This window comes from Micropterus salmoides, unplaced genomic scaffold, assembly GCF_014851395.1.
Source record: "Micropterus salmoides isolate LMB-PRFRI ecotype aquatic unplaced genomic scaffold, ASM1485139v1 Ms_hic_scaffold_20, whole genome shotgun sequence".
NCBI classification, from domain to species: domain Eukaryota; kingdom Metazoa; phylum Chordata; class Actinopteri; order Centrarchiformes; family Centrarchidae; genus Micropterus; species Micropterus salmoides.
In genome coordinates this window covers 12,654,710-12,675,513 of record NW_024041151.1, presented here as the reverse complement: position 1 = coordinate 12,675,513, position 20,804 = coordinate 12,654,710, and the positions used below count along the sequence as shown (strand labels likewise).

Genomic DNA, 20,804 nt, shown 5'->3' with positions numbered 1-20,804 from the left:
TTAGTTTAGGTTTATAGCTGATTAGAAGACTAGAGTCGAAAATAGCTGCAACTCCACCTCCTCGGCCTGTGCCTCGAGGAATGTGAGTATATGACTGGGAGGAGTGGATCCATTTAGGCTAACAAATTCTCCATCACCCAGCCAGGTTTCAGTAAGAATAATATGATATTAATTCATTTAAAAGAGATGGATCTGATGTTTAAGAGTGCACACTGAATTCTCCTATTCTTTTGGACTATTTTAAATTTTAGTGAAAACTCCCTGCAGCTAAATGCAGACAAAACAGAAACATTAATCATTGCCCCTGAGGATGCAATTCCAGGAATTAAACAATACTTGGGTGATTTAGGCCAGTCTGCTAAGCAAAGTCTTAGAAATTTGGGAGTTGTCCTGGACAAAGACATGTCGTTAGTGCAGCACTGCAAGCAGCTGACGAGAAACTGCTTCTTTCAATTAAGGAAAATCTCAAAACTTAGAAATATAGTTTCAAGAAATGATTTGGAGCTAATCATTCACGCCTTTGTGTCGTCGCGGTTAGACTATTGTAATAGTTTATTTTTATGCCTAAACCAGAAGGAGCTCTCTCGACTGCAATTAGTACAAAACTCTGCAGCCAGAATTTTAACACGTACCAATAGGAGGTCTCACATATCACCAATCCTAAAAGAACTTCATTGGCTACCAGTGTCTTATAGGATAAATTTTAAAATTTTGGTTTTAGTTTTCAGAGCTTTACATGGCCAGGCTCCACCCTATATTAGTGACCTGATTCAGCGTTATACCCCTGTGCGTGCTCTGAGGTCTGTGGATCAGAACCTGCTGACGGTTCCACGCACTCGCTACCGTACTAGAGGTGACCGATCTTTTCAGGCTGTTGCCCCTAGGTTGTGGAATGACCTTCCACCATCTATGCGCTCTTCTGATTCTGTTGATGCCTTCAAATGCAGACTAAAGACACATTTATTTGTTCAGGCTTTCAATTAGCTACTTGTGGGTTGATATGATCATGTACTGTCTATGCTTTTATTGTGTGTATTTTATGATATTAATGTTTTTGTTGTGAAGCACTTTGTGGCCCTATACCTGTGAAAGGTGCTATAGAAATAAACTTTTACTTACTTACTTACTTACAAGGTTTTTATGCACTGCTCCTCTTCTGTTTACCTTTGATTTAAATAATTTCAATGGTTGGGGGGCAGACACCTTCACTACGGGGTTTTGGCTAGGTAACTCCTGAAATGGAGGAGCAGAGAAATGTGTTAGACTAGTTAGGGTTTTGGGTGGGTAACAGCCCACATCGTTTGCTGGACACTTCATTACTGGTAAGATTTGGCAGGGGTCCAGAGAAAACTACGGTGTCCGACATTGTTTTTTTCATATGTACACACCGATTTAACATTAATCTTAGTGACCTCCGATAACCAGGAGTCATTATAATGGAGGTGCCAATAGCAGGTGTGGCACTGAGTGAGGAAAATCTCTTAGAAACGTGAGCAGGTTGGTGGTGACCCATGGACTTTGAATGCTTACGACTGTTTCAGACAGTCACCAGCCACCCTTTCCTGGCTGCTCAGGAGATGCCGGGGGACAGCAATCAGAGGCTTACTCAGGTCGGTCTGCACCGACTACCGGGAGCTGGATAGCTACAGTAGCTAACGACTGATCTGCCAAGGTGCGGAGCCGGACTTCTAACTCACTAAGCCTTGCCTCCATGTCTACAAATAAACTACACTTGTTACACGCACCATTACCGCTAAAGGAGGCAGATGAGTAATTGAACATCTTACACACCGAGCAGGAGAGAGCAGGGGAGGAGAAAGAGAAACCATCGCTAGCTGCTAAGCTAAAGTCGCTAACATCTAAGCTACAGTACGGTAGTGTTAGCTGTTGCGTTTTTTCAGATTTTGAGAAAGGAGAGGCTGGATCCGATGAAAATTGACAAGAAAATTTTATTTAAAAAATAGGTGAATAAAAGATGGCATTACAGAACAAACATAAAACAAAAACTCTGCAGTGGACTGGAAAGTTGTTCCTCTTTTCAGATTTACAGCTTACAGTCCCGATTATCTCATAATGAGTTGTTTATATCCTCCAGGTATGTGGGCGGGTCCTTTTTCCTCCGCATGGCTTAGGTCCATAGTCATTGGTCGTTGGTTGGTTTCTTCGTCATCCAATTAGGAAGGGTGTACCATTATTGTATTCAGAGTTACGCCGATCCCAGACGTGAAACCCCCTTCAATCTACAGGAATAATCAGTCTTTTGCTCTAAACTAATCATAGAGAACAACAGGGCTTGTCTACAAAATGGCTGACACCCTATCTTAAGTGTCAATGAAACAGTTAAAACAAAACAGTCCTTCTGGCACTAAACAAAGAGGTGTCAGTTTTCTTCACATTACAAAGAGGATACAAACAATGGTTTAATCAACATTCTGATGCAATCGTTTGGCCTAAAACCCAGCAGGTTTACATTTGAAGGAAAACACTGAAACACATTAAGTTTTGTTGTAACTTTTTAAAACTCAACAATCCCTCCTTTCACATCATTATGGTCAACTTCGTTCCAACTTCAAATCACTATTAGACTTCACATATCTACAACTATGTCATTGAAGATTAAAACATTATACACATCAAAGTATGACACCGAAAATGTAGATATTTTAACAAAACAGAAGTTGTAAAATCAAATCGTGATTTAAGCAAAGAAATCATCTTCCTCTTCTCTGACCTCTCTATCTGACTCTTCATCTTGATTTATTTATTTTTTGTTTGTTTTACTGGTGAAACTGATTCAAATCAAATGAGGTAAATGTGGAAGAAAAAAGAAAACAAACAAAAACAATAAATTGTAGTGAACAACAGTGTGGATTTGTGCATTTTTCATGGAATAAATGTGGAGCTACCCTAAATTCCTTTCTCCTCCCCAGAGAAGATGGGGGGGGTCAAAGTTGCTTTCTCTAAGTGCTAGCCCGACCATAAAACTGGCACCATTTTGATTCCGAAGCTGATAACGCGGGGCCTGACTGTTAAACTGACAAAGGGACACGAGCCAGCCATTGGCATCTCCCTGAACAGCCTATCAAAACTTACCCCACCACACACGTTTCCGTGGAAACTGACCTTATTCTTTGTTTATTACCACATCAAAAGGATACTCCTTGTCTCACCTAAGTGTGACATGTTCCAGACACTGAACTTTGGATGACAAAGGACTGCATTCTCCAAAAGACTCAAAGCATCTAATTAAATTTAATTAAATCTTTAGTTACCTGAATACGTTTGCCTCTATTTGAGTAGTTATGTTAACTGTTGTTGCTATCGGTTGTTGATATTAGTGCTGAAAAGAAGTTACTTGTGCAATGTTTTTATTTTCAGCAAGACACTCCTTCATCTGATGTAATCAATGCTTGTTCATAATACTTTCTTACAAAATCCCTTTAGAAATGATGACAAAGAAATGTTTTACTATACTCTTAATCGCCAGCTTGAATTTAAGGATGAATCAACAATATTCCCCGGTTCCTAAGGAGAGACGATCTTTGATTTAATCCAAGCTTTCCTCATGTAACCTGAGCTCCCCCAAGTGGACGAAATAAGTATTACATGCCCTCGTCGGAAATGCGGTTAAATGTATAAAAATCCTGACCAATAATGTGACAATTTACCAAATGCTTAGAACAGTACAACCGTTCAACCATTGAGGTTCGATTGTGGAAAATATTTGATTATAATACGTGCAAATAGATTTCTTTTCTTTAGACATTAAGTTCAGAAAGGCAGTCCCTGGGGAAACCTGAGACGCCCCCTGGGGAACCACGCCCCAGGCAACAAAAGAGCGACACGCGACCTCTTCGCTAGACTCTTCACTCTAGACTCTTAGTCTCTTCCCTTTCTCTGGATGCTTCGGCACGCGCGTAGCGTGCCTCGCCAGGCAACACGCCCAGACTCGGCCAGCGAAACAAACAGGCCTTTGTTCGCTTAAAGCTACACACCTGAAGTGCCGAGACATCGATCTGCCTTCAGTTTGTTTTATTTTCTTTATTTCTTTTGTTTGTTAAAGTTATGAGTCCGTTAAGTTACACTGGACTAATTCAGGAACGACCAAGTTCCATTTTAAGCCTTTTCGTCGAGCCAACTTCACCGAGGTCAGACCAAGCCACGTGGTCTCGCCAGCTACAACCAAGGAAACCTGCAAACAGCCGAATTGCCAGACGGAGGAGGCGTTTTCAATCAGACACGGAGAACCCCGAAGAATCCCTTGCAAAAAGCCAGGATCGGCAGCTAGCGTGGGACCCGTGCAACAGGCCAAAAGCAGGCTGTCGACAAGCAGTAAGACTTAACACACGTTCTGTGATCAGATGTCCATTTTAACTCCTAAACTAGAGCATTAGTTTACTTTCATTAGTTCTTCTATGCCGTATGAGTCAAATGCTTCCCACAATCGAACCTCCAGGCTCATTGTTCAGCAAATGTTTATGTTCCCTGTATCCAACCATCTTTTTATCACCTTAGTTAGAGAATAAATTCACTGTAATATAATCAAGAGCTGTGTGTTGCCTATTTATAGTTCCTGCCAAGAGAATTGACCCTTTAGATATGAGACTGACTGACTGACTGATTTAAGATAATTGAGCGATTATTAACTAACTGATCACTAGTAATAATTGTATAATTATTCAAAACTACCTAGAGGTCCGGAGACTCTAGGATTATAACAACTCCGGTGGTGCCCTTAATGAGGAAAAATGATTTTATGAATAATTCATAATTGGGTATCAATTCTCATAAATTTATTAAAATTCATAACTAATAAATTTAGGTCCACTACAAAATAAATAAAATAAAACAAAGAATGATTGAGTTTTCAGTAAATGTGGAAGGAAAAACTAAACAAACAAAAACAATAAATAAAAAATATAAACAAAGAATGATTGAGTTTTCAGTAAATGTGGAAGGAAAAACTAAACAAACAAAAACAATAAATAAAAAAATATAAACAAAGAATGATTCAGTTTTAAGTAAACTACCAGAGTCAAATTTCCTGGATCTGCTGTGTATAATCCTAATTCATAATGCCAATCAAAAATCTATTTTTGTTCACAGCGTGGCCAAATCAGTTCTAACCTCCTCTATTGATCAGGAGGGGGCTTGAGCGGGTGTACAATGTGTAAGGTGGTGCCAAATCACTTCCCACGGTCCTGTCCACCTGGGTTCAGCCCACTTTCTCTTGTGAACTTTCACCCACACCCATTCTCCAGACCCAGCAGGAGTCTCTGTTTTGTTCCGCGGTGCTTTGGTAGCAATTTGGACCTGTGAAGACAAAACTCGAGTAAGTTTAGCAAGGGCCTTCATATAATCTCCTACTTCTATCAGCCGTAAGTCCAACACTGGACCCAGACCTCCATCTCTGGGTGGCCCTGGCATTGGCCTGCCTGTCAACAACTCGTGGGGAGACAGGTGAGTTTTGCCACTCTGTGATGTTCCCATGGACATTAGTGCCAGGGGCAGTGCATCTACCCAGTTCATTATGGTGTTATGACAGGCTTTGGCAATTTTTCTTTTCAATGTTTGGTTAGCTCCCTTCACCAATTCTTGCGTGTGCGTCTTCTTTTTTTACATGGGATAGCTTTAATCCATTTGGTGTAAAAGTCTACCATAACCAAAATGTATCTGTGCCCTCTTACTACATTATCTGCCCCCATGTCTGTGAAGTCTATACAGATTTCTTTAAATGGAGCATCTGGAACGGGAAACGTCCCATTGGACATTTGTAAGGTCTCCTGTCATAGAAAGCATTGCATTTCCCACAGTCGTTAACAAAGTTTTCTACTTTCATGTAAGGATACCACCAATGAATCTCCACTTCTTTAGTGGTTCTTTTTCAACCAACATGGGTGGGCCCATGGGCTTCTTTAATTAACAAATGACTGAGTTCTGCAGGTGCCACCAAATGACCATCACATGTTCTCCAAATACCTTCATCTGTTTGTTTTGCGCCTTTTGAAAGCCACTGATTTTGTTCATAGGGGCCTGCCTGTTCTTGCATTCTCTGTATGTGTTCTTTGGTTAGTTTGGGGCTGTTCTCTGTCTGTAGACATATCAATTGTCTGTTATAACCTCCTGCTTGTTTAGATGCTTTGTCTGCTGCATCATTTCCTTTAGCTACAGGTGAGGTTGAGTTTTGGTATCCTTTGCATTTTATTACTACTATCTGTGTAGGGAGTAAGATGGCTCTGAGAAGGTCTTGGAGAGCACCGTCATGTTTGCAAAACTTTCGAAAGCAACTACGAAATTTAACGAGAGTCACTAAAAGATGGAAAGAACTGTGAGTGCTTAGGCAGAACTACTGTGAGGATGAGTGTTTGGCGCAGTTAGCCGCTGTAATGTCAAATCTAACAAATTTAACTGGTATTTGGTGTTTAGTTGGAGCAGCAAAACACGCTACCAACACATAAGCACCGGAAACGGAAATGAGTCACTTACCGCAGCACGTCAGCACAAAGAAGAGCTTCTAAATCTGTTTTTATTGCTATAACTTAATTTGTTGAAATTATCATCATACTGTACCTTTTAATCCTCTTGAAAAGATAGTTGGCCACCAAACTGATGCTCAGTTTGTCTTCAGCTCTGTTGATGGAGCCCAGCAGAGACCTTGCACTAAGCAGACCCCTAGACCACAAAAGCTGCTGTAGAAAGAGCTAAAACTGGCACCTTCCAGTTTTTGTAGTTATCTGCAATAAATGCAATGCAACATAAGAATATGAGTAAATGAATGACTTGCAGATTGAGTGAGGAAGTGGCAGTGAGTCTTGTCATACCCAGGTTGTTTAATGTATACTCTGTAGAGTGTCAACATATGATCCACAGTAGGCCTTCAGGGTCCCATAAAGGTTGAGACCAGTGTTCAAAGACGAAGATTCTGCTGTTGGGCTGACCTCTCTGTCCTGTTGCCACCTTGTCATAGCTGTAAACAGGGTAGCCGCAAAAGGAATTGCTACCATGACACAACATACAAACCTGCAGGTGAAAAGGTATCTGTTTTAGGTCAGAAGACTCACAAATATTACTTTTTAAGAGAACGACAACAACAACAAAAATATTGTAAATAGTGTCACGATCCTGTCCTGAGTTTGTCTGTGTTTGTATTATTTTGGCCGTGTCGTCTCTGTATTTTGAGTCTTGTTTCTCTGTTTCTGGGTTTTGGCAAGTCACAGCAGCATAACTACACACGAACACAAGTAGCACAAAACGAAATCATTACATATCCTACCAGCATGCAGGGGCAGTAACACAAACTAGTGGCGGTGTCATCGCTTTTCAGCAGGTCCGGGGTTCAAACCTCCGTCGCGACAAACATTTAGTAAAGGTCCCCAGGCCTTAAATTACGACGGAGTATTAGGGCCACATTAAGAAAAAAAATTTAGTTTGAAGATTTTTTTATTTATTTTGCATTTCGAGAATAAAGTCAACATGTCGAGAATAAAGTAGAAGCACTATTTCGAGAATAAAGTCAAAATGTCGTGAATAAAGTCAACATGTTGAGAATAAAGTAAACTCCTTTAGTCCATCAGATCACGTTGGAGCGATTGTCCGCTATGCCAGCTGCCATGTGCGCAACACCATAGGCACGGGTTAGGCTACATCCTTGGAGTGTAAAAGTGAGTTTTTGAGGAGATGCTACCTTATTCTTAACTGTAAGACAAAGCCACATTAAATAAATAACGTAAAGCCTATTTATTTATGCTTGACATTAATATGTTACCATTGAACTATAAACTACTATATCATGTGAACCTCTTGCGAATGTTATATCAAGGACCATTATTCGCTAGAACACCGGTTCCCTGTACCTGGCAAAAATGTTAGTCACCGTGACAGATTATTTTTGGTATTTACTTATAATCTGGTCCTGGCTCTCTACACAAGTCTACAAGAGGAGAGACTCTGCTCCCAGTGTGACAGGAGACAGGTAGAGACGGAGGTGCGTAACCTCATGCCCCAAATATAAAACAAATGCAAACATTTCCCAAATATACCCCGAATTCGAATTCATATCAGACACATAGAAACTCCCCTATTTACTGGGAGAAATGCCCAAATGTGAAATAATTGCTGAAAAATATGTCTGCTCATGCCATGAAGTGAGGAGAACCATTGGAACCTCAGGCTGATAAATAATTGTACAGATATTATTTTTTTAATCAATTAATTATTTTGTCTATTAATATATATATATATATATATATACACACACACACACACACACACGTTACTGTTTCATTTATTTGTTTTATTTTAATTTTATGTATATATATTTTTGTTTAAAATATTTTATTTATATTTTTTAACACACACACAAACACACACTTACTGTTTTATTTATTTTAATTTTTAATATTTATTCTTTTTTTTTTAAACACAAACACATGCGCTTTGATTACTTTACGGTTTAATTACTTGTTTAATGAAATGTATGGGGTTGATTGTTCTTATGTTATATGTATGATACTTTGGCAATATTGTTCTTACACATTCATGCCAATAAAGCTAATTTGAATTGAATTGAATTGACATAAATAACATCAGTGGCTGTTTCCAGGCCTGTGTCAATAATCAACTTAAATTCGTAAAAAGCATTTTCTTCAATCTGTCTGTGTTTGATGGGAATGGTTTGCACAATACAATTAGTTCTAGTGTGAATTCAAGGTTGATTTTTATAACATTGACCCTTTACTGATCCTATACAGCAGTATAGTGTGATCATATAGAGTCAAGCAGAGTCAGCTGATTACTTACAGATACACTGACATGCCACATGCAGGAGCACCTGAATAAGTTATCAAGAGTGATGTGAATGGGTTGCAGACCTCACTAAATTCTTGCACAAATAGAAAGAATGACAAAATTATAACTACAAAATAATTTACTTTATGAAGATAATTTTGGACCCCTGAAATGGATCATAAATAGGCTATAATTATTAAACTGATAATTATAATATGGCTAAAATTAAAACTGGTAATTGGCATTATAATGACAAAGCTTTGTGTAATTTCATATCCAAAGTAATTAGATGGAGCTTAAATATGGAGCTTCCTGTAGAGTCCAGTACAGTAACAAATAATAGACTAATGTTGTGCTGTTCTTTGGTCGATTTGTATTTTTTCTCCCTTATTATGGTTTTCCTTTGTTTCACAGATCGACATAGATGTCATCCTGCTTATGGACGATTCAGCTTTGGCCAAATAAATTCCTTCATATGGAGACAGAATTGCACTTTTCAATTTTTGCAGACATCAAAAGCCTGTCTCAAAGCGAAAAATGGGTCTTCTTGAAAAGCAAGAGGAGCCTCAAACCGCTAAACCGGACGAAGGCAAACTACACGGACTATTGAGATAGGTTGGATACACCAAGACAAATGTGAAACTAAACAGGTTAGAGCAAAACAAGGAGGGGGCACTAGAAAGGTTGTTATGGCTATGACATCTCTGAGCAAGGATCAAAACATCACTATCCTACCTGCTGACAAAGGAAGATGCACGGTAGTCCTTAACACAGCGGACTACCAGAACAAAGTCAACACACTACTAATGGACACAAACCCATATGAGACACTGAGACGAGACCCAACCAGCGAATTCAAGAAAAAGGCCATAGAATGTCTACAACAGCTACAGAAAGACAACACCATCAACCATGAACAATATTACCGTTTGTATCCTGGAGAAGCCATTCCATGCATTTATGGACTACCCAAGATACACAAAGAAGGAGCCCCACTCAGGCCGATTATCAGCAGCATTATCTCGGTCACCTACAACATTGCCAAACACATTGCTACCATCTTAGGTCCTTTGGTGGGAAACATGCCTCACCACATTCAAAACTCCATTGACTTTGTAAACAAAGTTCGAGGACTAAAACTGGACCCAGATGAAACCATGGTATCCTATGACGTGACTTATTGGTTCACCTGCATCCCCACCATAGAGGCAGTAGAAACCGTTAGGAAACGGCTAACACAAGACAAAACCCTGGACAACAGAACTAGCCTCAGCCCTGACCAGATCTGTAAATTACTCGACCTCTGTCTAAACACCACCTACTTCCAGTACAACGGAGGATTCTACAGACAGAAACATGGCTGTGCCATGGGCTCACCGGTATCCCCGATTGTGGCAAATATCTGCATGGAAGAAGTGGAGAACAAAGCCCTCAACTCCTTCAGAGGAACAGCACCGAGCCACTGGTACAGATATATGGACGACACCTGGGTCAAAAGCCAGGAAGTGCAAGCCTTCACAGAACACATCAACTCTGTGGACAGTAATATCAAGTTCACATGAGAAGATGTTCACAACAACAGTTTGGCCTTCTTGGACTGCGCTGTACACATTGAAGAGGACAGGAGCCTGCAGACTGGGGTTTACAGAAAACCCACCCACACAGACCTATACCTACTCTTCGATTCACACCACCCACTGGAGCACAAGCTAGGGGTCATGAGAACGCTGCACCACAGAGCGGAAAACATACCAACAAGCGCCCAAGCCAGAGAGAAGGAACAGAACCACCTGAAGGGGGCACTTACAGCCTGTGGATACCCTAAATGGACCTTTGTGAAGACAGCCACAAGATCCAAGAAGAACAAAACTACAAGGGATGAAGAAAAGCAGGTCAAACGCAACAACATTGTGATTCCATACGTGTCTGGAGTATCAGAGAAACTCAGGAGGATTTTCAACAAACACAACATCCCTGTGTTTTTCAAAACCCAAGAACACACTAAGACAGATACTGGTACACCCCAAAGACTGCACACCCAAACACAAGAAAAGCAATCTAGTGTATGCGGTCCAATGCAGTCAGGAATGCACAGACCTGTATATTGGGGAGACTAAACAACCACTACACAAACGCATGGCTCAACACAGAAGGGCCAACTCCTCAGGTCAAGACTCTGCAGTCTACTTACATCTGAAAGACAGAGGACACTCGTTTGAGGACCACCAGGTGCACATTTTAGTTAGAGAAGATGGATGGTTTGAAAGAGGTGTCAAGGAAGCCATCTACAGGGGAGGGGGTCTACGCCACCACTTATCACCCACTTACAATGCCGTCCTTTCATCGCTTCCCAGGAAACTCAACAAACGTAACCTATTAGCCTCAGGTGAAGATACCAACGACAGTCTTGGCCATGGGTAGTCCTAACGACCGTAACGGCTGTCGTTACAACAACCAGGAACACTAAGGAACCAGCAGTATCGACGATCCTAGCAAACGACCCCACTGAGGTTAAATAGCTGAGTTTCCCTACCAGTCAGTCAGAATTGAAGAAGTCCCTTGGATGAGGGATGAAACGTCTTCCAGTATATTCAACCAAGTCCAGTTGCCCTCGACTTTAACCTTTGTTGGATAACTATGACCTGGATGACTGAGAATCTTCACAGACAAAGGTTTTTATGGACATCAATAGTGGATTTAATGAAATTTCATTGGTTCAAATGGTGTTTCAAGTAAAGGCCATGAATCAGACTTCACTTTATATGTATGGGACTTTAAACAAAACTCTTTTTCTGAAGATCTCTCAATTGGCAAAATTTATGAAACAGTCAAACTATCCAAGCTGTGTTTCTACATTGCCACTCAGCCCAAACCACAATCAGATGAAGATGCCTCTACCTGACAGCACCCCTCAAACAAAACTGATTACTATACACCATGCAAATGGTTTCAGTGACACAGTTGAAGCATTTTCTGATCCCGAGACTCTGACCAGACCACTGGCAGTGAGACGATTACTCCCAGATAATTCTGAGGAAGCGGGTCAGGGGTTCTGAGAGATGTCTAAAGTGCATTTTGGCAAGAATTCTATGATCGTTGCACACTCGGGACAACAATGAAAGTACCCTTCATCAGACATGATTTCAAGGCTGACACTTGGAAAGCCATCGGCAGAATTTTACTGAGAGGATACAAAGACACTACCTTCCTATCAAGCTTGCACCTCCTTTAGTTGAGGAGATGTTATTTGGAGCAGTGTACAGTGATCTGACAGAAGCCTTTCTTCAGTTTGTAAGCTGCCAAGAACGAGAGATCCTCAGGCAAGCTTTACAAGATTTCTCCTTGGTTGATCCTGATGACCTGTTGGAGGTCCTCGATAACTATGAATGTAGAAGAAAAGCCTCAGCAGACACCCTTCCAGTAATTCTGATGGAAATTTCCCACAAAGAACTTGTTCAAAATCCAATGTTTGTTATTGATTGTTGGAGGGAGATCACCCAATCACAGATCAGTCTGAATTATGAGAAGCTGACAAAGATTTATGCTGATCTTAAACCCACATCTAAAAAGGTGTTAAGGCTGTTGAAGTTCCCAGCGGATATGAGGGCAAAGCAAAAAGAGGTTGAACATCATCTCAGAAGGTATATCAGGGAACTGGATGAAGAAAAACTTGGGAAGTTTCTGAGATTCTGCACAGGGTCTGATATGATTGTGTCAGACACTGTCACTGTTGAATTTACAGAAATGACTGATTTCACAAGACGTCCAATTGGACGGACATGTGGAATGTTCCTACAGCTACCTGACTTCTATGGAAATTTCCCTGACTTTCGTGCTGAATTCACTGAAGTCCTTGAGAGCAACGTCTGGGTGGACATTGTGTAGCACGATATGTGGCCCTTTAAAGTTGTGCCCATACTGTTGCCAAGCCAAGGTTTCTAAAAGGACTGACACAAAAAGCTGCTATTCTGACTTTGAAAGCCTTTTATAGGTGCAATTTGTCTTCAGGTTTTCTGCGTTTATGCGGTAAGGGCCCTATGTTTTTTGCAAATGTCAGATGTTATGACTTTATTCCCTTATTCTGTCTCTGTTTGTATAAGGACAATTCAAGTACAGTTTTCAAAAACTATTTTCAACAGCTTTCAAGTGATAAATTAATGAAAACAAAGTGAATATTCAGTGTATTTGAATAGATCCTCCTAAACACACTGCCAGGTAGCAAGCGAAATTACTGAATATATTTTTGGAATAAAATCAAAATGTTGTGAAAGTGAGGATACTCATGAGCTGCCATTCAAACTACTTGTTTGACTCAATCACACATGCTGCATGAAGGCTGTACAGTCAAGTGGACACTTGGCAAGAGAGTGCTGATCACTGTGTATAATCACTACAAAGTTCTCAAGTTGGCCGAGATGGTCTTGGCACCACATGTGTACTGCATAAGTGCAGGTCTACATCAGGCCCATTTAGAGGAAATTATGCTTTCACTGTGTGGCCTACATAGTAGCCACACAGTGATCCTCCTTACTGCAGAGAGTTGTCCACCCCTCAGATATTTAGCAGTAGGCCTATTTCAGTTCTCAATAAGGTGTAGAGTTCAGCAGCGGAAAACACATCTCTGGGCGCATCCCATCCTTTTTCCTGCATCAGAAGACAGCAGAGATCAAATACAGTTTCATCACATGGGTATTGGCTTTTGGCGGTGCACTACTCCTTATAAAGGGCCAATTCCTCCATGTCAACTGTCTATCTCTGGAACTGTGTAGCACAATAGGGCGACCTCCTATCACACCATGGCCTGGCTTGACACGAATGTTGTCAATGGGAAGTCCAGGTTGTCACGACTTCATCAAGTTCATCCTGCATAAAAAACAGACATAACCTGAAGTTTTATTCATTATACAAGGTTGCAGATATGAGATATACAGTATGTATGCTTCAAGTGTAGGAGGAATGCCAATTCATGATCAACTGTCTTATTGTGTCTTGTGATACCACATATTCTCTCTGTATTGCGCGTAGGTTTAACCATCGATACCCTTGCATCTGTCCATTTCTCGCTATTTCAGTTTGCAGGAATGCGCCCACCTCTTCCAAGTTTGTGTAATTTATCCTTCTGAACAAACGCAATGTTCGGCAATCTCTTCAAAGTCCTAATACTTATTACCACGCCGTGTTTATGCGGTAAAAGAGAAAGAATTTCCTTGTTATTAAAACCGATTCTGAAGTATAAGTTTACGAACATGAGGCATTTTGTGGAAGTAGGTAGCTAGTAGGTAGTAGTAGTACTTCTTGATTCTTGAAATGTCAAGTTTTTTCTCGTCATTTCTACTTTATTCTCGACATGTTGACTTTATTCTTGACATTTCGACTTTATTCTCGAAAATGGTACTTCTACTATATTCTTGACATGTTGACTTTATTCTCGAAATGCAAAATCTTCATCCTCAATTTGTTTTTCTTAATGTGGCCCTAATACTCCGTCATATTAAATAGCCTGTTCATAGCACTTAATCTTTTTTATCATTAGATTTTGGCCAACTCCACAAAAAAACAAGCACACACTGTAAATTGTAGGCTACACATACTGTACAATAATTTGGTAACCTGTAAGATGCAGCCGTTCTAACTTTAAACAATGATGGACAAATGATAGAATTCCTTCCTTCCTTCCTTTAATCCTATGTGAGAATTCCAGGGAGCAACTCCTAGGTCACATGGATAGGACTATCACTAAAGCCACAAATTATGTTAAAGCAGCTAGTAGACAGAAATCAGATCACATCTTTGTGTGAAGAAGTGTGAAGTGTGTATGGTATTTTCACAAAGCATCGTTCACCAATTTGTGGTAGATAACACAAAACTCATTTTCACTGTTTGGTCATTTGGAATAACATGTCAAATTCAATGATTTATTATGATACCTTAATTTATTATTACATTAACAAATGGCATCAGGCTAGATGATTGATTAAGAGGTTAAAATAATTACAGTCTCCAACAAGTTTACAAAAATATACATTTTATTAATTAATTAACATTTGCTTTAATATTTGTCATTGTTGTTTAATTATTGAAATAGGCTAATTTGAACAAATAATTTTTTCCTTCTACACAAAATTTAGGGGATTAGCATAATTAGCATCTTACGCTGTCTACTTAAAAGTTGCCTGTAGGGTACATCTTTATGGTTCTGTGTTGAAATACCAAGCTGTCCTCCAACCTAAGCAACCAAATAGGTTGTTTGTCAATGCCTCCCAGCAGGAGGTGACCTTAAAGGGAGAGTAAAAAAGCAGTAAGTTTATTAATATTTGAACTCAACTGCCAAACAAATACACCCCTCCCTTCAGTGCTCCCTCAGAAATTCATGGACACTCATTGTCAACGTGACCATTATAAAGTATCTCTGCTGAAATATGGCTAAATCCGTAGTCTGCTGGCTGAGGGCTCGTTAGCCTTAATAAAAGTGTATTATTTGACACCATGTTATTAAAGAGAGAGAATTAACGAACAGAACAAACTAATAAATTCTTTACAAATATATAAAACTTAAATCATTTGATTGACCTCAACCAGCTGCAGTGTAGTGCTCTGCAAGATGCATCTATGCATCTATGAGATCTAAAAATGTGTGAAACAAATGAAAAAGTGTTAACACATTTCCAAAAGTAGTCTTCTGTTGTGCTAAGGTGATGATGAATATCAAGTGGATCCCAGCTTCATTACAGGTTTTTTCAATTGCTAACAAGGGTGTGCGCAAAACCACATTTTGTTCTTTAAATACCAACTCTACATTTCAAAATGCAAAAAATGTTCTCTACAGACAAACTCTATTCAAAACACAGCCAAATCAAATCATTCTGTCCAAACACTAGCACATTTTCTTTTCAAGAGAAATAGATCAATCATTCATAGCAGAACAACTTTCTAAATACAAATAGTTGATGGCATTACAAAAACTGCATTACTATTCATGTTTTGGTTCTGCCTGCAAACAGTATGAAATCTGTTGTATTTGGCAATTCAGTTTCCTTTTACTGTAGACAATCCTACATTTTTGACTTGAGGGTTGAATGTGTGCATTTTTGGCAACAAACTATGTAATGAGCAGTGGTGGGGGGTGGGGTACATTTTTGGGGAAGCCAAGTGAGAGGGGATGTCCTTTTTGGAGGGCAATTATCTAATGCATTGTAGGCCTGGGCGAAAAATCGATTGAATGAATTAATTCGAATTTTTTGTTGCGGTCGATTTAAAAAATAAGTAAATCGAGTTTTTGTGTAATAGCACATTTTTGGCTCCCCGGGGTTTCCGTAGTGTTCGTTTCCCATAGCGACAACATCATACACTAAACAGCAACAGCAAGCGACAAAATGGCTACCGGTGAGAGCGGGAAGTTTGTTCCCAAGAAAGGAATAAAGTCATCTGTTGTTTGGAACTGGTATGGGTTTGCTGCGACAGATGTGGAACAACAGACACCACGCTGCAACATTTGCCTAAAGCCTATCGCAGTGAAAGGTAGCAGCACCACAAACCTATTCCAACACCTGAAACAGAGACATCCAGCCGAATATGAAAAATGCCAGTCTCTCCGCGATGAACAAAGCCGCACTGACCAACAAACCTTAGCTAAAAAACAGCTAACTGTAGCCGAATCCTTTGCACAAGGCACCGCATATGACAGGAAAGGGGCACGGTGGAGAACAATCACCGAAGCGGTCGCTTTGCATATAGCCAAAGACATGGTACCCATATATACCGTGGAAAAGACATATCTCATGTTCTGCACCTCAGTCAAAATGTGATTTTTCTTTTCTGTTCATACTTTCAGGGACACAAATGGCACGGTATATTTTTTTTAAAGCAAAGTTTGCACTTTATCAGTTGGAGTTGATGTGTAATTTATTTTGCACATTTTGTACTCTGCTAAATTTTTGTTTACATTACTATTTTACCCAAGACAGAGGTGTTGCCTCTTTAGGTTGTTATTTAAAATTCTATGCAAAGTGCAATAAAAGAGAATATTTTTTGTTTTTGGTTTGAAAAATTTAATTCTGCTAAGAGTAAGATGTGCATGTTCATGTCATGTATCCCTGTATGTTGTTGCATTGTTTGGGCTAGACACAATGAAAAATGTCACTGTCTAGTTTTCCTCAGATTTTAATATATTGTTAATGCTTTAGAAAATGGTGCTACTTCATCCCAGAAATAGGGGTTACATTTGTCTTGCTTTTGATTAAATAAAAGCAAAATTTGCTTTAAGTAGTCTGTCGTTTGTACTTATTGCTTTCCTTAAGTAGGGGGGGAAATCGGAAAAAAAAATAAGAGATTTTATTTTTAGGCCATATCGCCCAGCCCTAATGCATTGTGGGGTATAATTTTACAAAAATTTAAAGAGGTTTCATTTTTAGGTTCAAAATCCTATTTAGGGGTTGTACCAGAACAGGTATACATGGTTTAATATCCAAAAAACACCATATTTTTTTGTCATACTGCGCATTGCTGAGGCTCCTCTTTTCACCCTGTGTTGAAGGCTTCATTTTAGCTATGGAGTGATACATCTGGTCTCAAATTATCTTTGTTGGGAGTTGCACATGAGTGCAACTAGTTCCTAGTTAAGGACTACTAGCCAATCAGAAGCTGAGAAGGGCGGGTCAGCGAAAAGACAGTAAACAGGTTCGATTCAGCTGTAGACTACATGTTGCCGACCAGGTTGGCAATTTGGACTGGAGCAAGAGTTTCAGAGTGGCGAGTTATTAATCTGTAACAAAAGTATCTTTCATCCATGAAGTTTTAACTGAGCTCTGTCTCTCGATCACAGTAACAACTTCATGTCCTTTGGTAGCTGGTGTTTGGAAGGGAGAGGAGAGGTGTGCTGCAGCTTGTTATGACAGACAGTTGTGTCCTCTTACATTTAATCTTTTATGTATGATCTTTTAATATTATCATTATTATTACTATTATTGTTATAGATATGTATTGTGTTTTTATCCTTAACCTTTCCTCACCTATACTCCTTATGTTGGTCTGTCCACATTTACTAGGGTTTAGGTCTGAGCTGTGAGATTGTTTTGGTGTTTTCCCTCTCTTGTAGTTCCTCTCCTCTCATGGAATGTTCATTCAAGGCTGAGAAAGGATCTCTGTTCCCTAAAACATAGAAACCTAGACTGTGTAAATGATGATGCATCCCTTTGCTTGGGGCCAGACGCCCGATGCCGCCCTAGGCGGCAGGTCTCTGGACCAGCTGTATATGTGTTTTTTTATACTTCTCTGTTTATTCTCTTTTGTTAAATAAATACTTCAAAGACAACGGTTGGTTGTTACTCAATTCTTTGTTCAACCCCTAACCAGGAATATAATTTCCACGACACAGCTCAGTGTTTTTCCACAGGTGTTTTTCAGGGCGTGTCGGACTAGTCGTTCAGCGAGCATTATGACACGTATTTTTATTGTGACGTCACAAGAAAGGGAAGTAAAGCCTGGACTACAAATGAGCTATTTCCAGGCAGTTCAGAGTAGTGTTTTCTGTGGGAGATGGGAACTCCCTTTGGGGTGGACTTTGGGCTTTTTCACTTTGCAAACCTAGTACATGCACAAAAAAGATATATAACTCAATAAAGGAGAGGGAAAAAGCCAAAAACCGTAATACCACCTCTTTAAGAATAAAAGAAGCATTCACAAGCTCAATCAGAAGACGGCTGAAGACATTTGCATAGTAGCAGTGGTGCGTGTATCAAATAGACCTAGATACTTCTTAATACTTGGCCAAATGTTCATAACACAACATCTCTGAAGAATCTCAACCGAGTACCCGACCAACAGAGTATAGACAATTATTCAGGTAGCCTAACCTGGCCCAGTGCCCTGTGGCAGAAGCTGTCTGTGGTGCTCATTAACTATGCGCACACAACCGCAGTAAAAATAATAAGGTTACTTCAATTGACTATTCATTCACAGCTAAATCCAGGCAAGCAAAAAAATAAACAATATAACCACATTAAAAATCGCACTCATAGCTGCAGTTCAGTTAGTTCAGAGAGAGAAGGAGGTGTCATTTCACTCACCCTATTTGAAAAGGAAGAGCATTCTCTTGTCTTTCATGGTGGCTAAGTGGTCAATAACCAAGTTATAGAATTTCCCACTGGCTTTTACGTCCTCCTCGACAACAGAGTCAGTCAAAGTTTGGCGCTACTAGCTAGCCACTCTGTACAGATATAGTTTTCCTCATTGAACGTCCAAAACCCCTTTTTTTCTCTCCACGCCCAGCTCCAGTTTTGTCGTTGGTCTTCCATAAGATTTAATCTCTCAATTGCTGCTGTAGTGGTAGTTTAGTAAAACTATTTATTATAACTAAAAATTCCAAATCTCCACCCTCCATAACTGCACCAGCTAAAGATGCTAACAGCTCCCGTTATTTCATCTGAATGACGTGATCGCATGCTGTGATTTGATTGGCGTGAAGCCAGACGGCGGCTGGCTTCCCTTGGCATCATCCTGACTTATCATTGTTAGGCAGTGGCATGACAGTGGCCTCATCTGATTGGTTAATCATTTAATTTTTTCACAAAGGGGTGCTAACTCTGCCTCCTCACGTAGTCAGACCATAGACTGTAAAAAGAGTCAGACTGAAGGCCAGTCTACGGTGGTGCAATATAGTGTTTCACCACACATCCAACGCGTAGCATTTAGAGGGGCGCTGTTTCACTTATTGTAAGATAGTGAGAAATGGGGAAGAAATTATCGCAACAGCTTACAAGATTTATCGAAACTATAAACATTGTGTTTTTATTGAAATGATAAATAGAGTCTGATAAAAACAGGGGAAGCCTGGCTTCCCTTGGCTTCTGGGAGAAAACGCCACTGGTAATGAGTTATCTTTACTTTATAGATTTTACGGTAGAAAAAGTTTGTAAGCGTCAGAATTGCAGAAGTAAAAGCTTTATTGGAAATATGAAATGCAGCCAGTAATCAACAAATAATCCAACCTCTGTGGGTTTTTTTTTTATCAAAATGTGTAAAAATATTGTCAAATACACAGTGAAACAAAAAAATGCACAGAAGAGAAAGAAACAAAAATGCACAGTCCTGTTTTAATCCATATGATCTTCCGCATTTGGCAACATGTTCTCGTCCACATCACATCTAATGTCATCTCTCGCTATGCGGATAGAAACACTTAACCTGGTTCTGCTACTCCTCCCCAGCTATTCTTCTCCCTTGACTAGACATTACTCTTTCTGTCTCTCCTCCTTTGTGTTGTCGTGTACCCACATTGGATAAACTCACTCCAGAAAGTCCCCTTTATACTGCATTGTGTATGTCATCAACACCTGTCTATGTCTCTGGTTGAGATTGGAATTAGCTGTGTTTGATCTATTTTAACCAAATTACAATAAATTAATTATTTCTCAATATTTCAATACATTAATTCAGAAATGCTTATCAGCTGTGTCAAATTAGAATTTGAGCTGCTATTGTAGCGGAAGAAGAGGCTTTATACATTACTTACCACATGAACCCTGGCACCTATTTTCAGGAAAAATGCCTAAAATAACATACCCAAAATAAATCAGTAATAACTCCTCAACCATTAGGCCTAGATGCATAATTCTGGAAAGAAAAAATATATTTTAATGTAATAAACCATCAAAACCATCATAACATAGATTATAATGCACCTAAATATCTTCTAATACACCTGGAATACAACTGTAACTGTAAATTTGATGAAAAGAAACTAATATACAACAGTTATTACACAATCTTTCAAAAATATACCAGGCGAAGTTCCATGTTTTGGCCATATTTATTGTTTATATGTTCTTTTATTGGGAGTTATCTTCAAAACATTATTTCTCTCCATACAACCACATTCTAAATGACATAAAGCTTCCAAAACATTGAAGTATTCATAACAGTCAATATATATGACCAAAAGCACTTCCATGCTTTACAGGCCACAGCTTGAGAACAGAACATCCTACAAGGCTGTGTCTCAAGTGGTCTGTTTCTCTTTG

The 20,804-nt window shown here is 39.6% G+C and overlaps 1 long non-coding RNA gene across 3 annotated transcripts; it reads right to left on the bottom strand.

Moving 5' to 3' along the window:
• Positions 1-4,881: 4,881 nt before the first annotated feature.
• Positions 4,882-19,192, bottom strand: LOC119915139. Of its 3 annotated transcripts, XR_005446899.1 has the most exons (5): positions 18,852-19,192; positions 13,319-13,650; positions 6,822-7,020; positions 6,571-6,734; positions 4,882-5,313 (listed from the first exon to the last, which is right to left on the bottom strand). It is a non-coding gene; the product is annotated as an uncharacterized LOC119915139 (long non-coding RNA). The 3 variants fall into 3 exon arrangements; XR_005446898.1 differs by having other exon boundaries at positions 4,882-6,734; XR_005446900.1 differs by lacking the exon at positions 13,319-13,650 and having other exon boundaries at positions 4,882-6,734.
• Between the last annotated feature and the right edge of the window lie 1,612 nt (positions 19,193-20,804).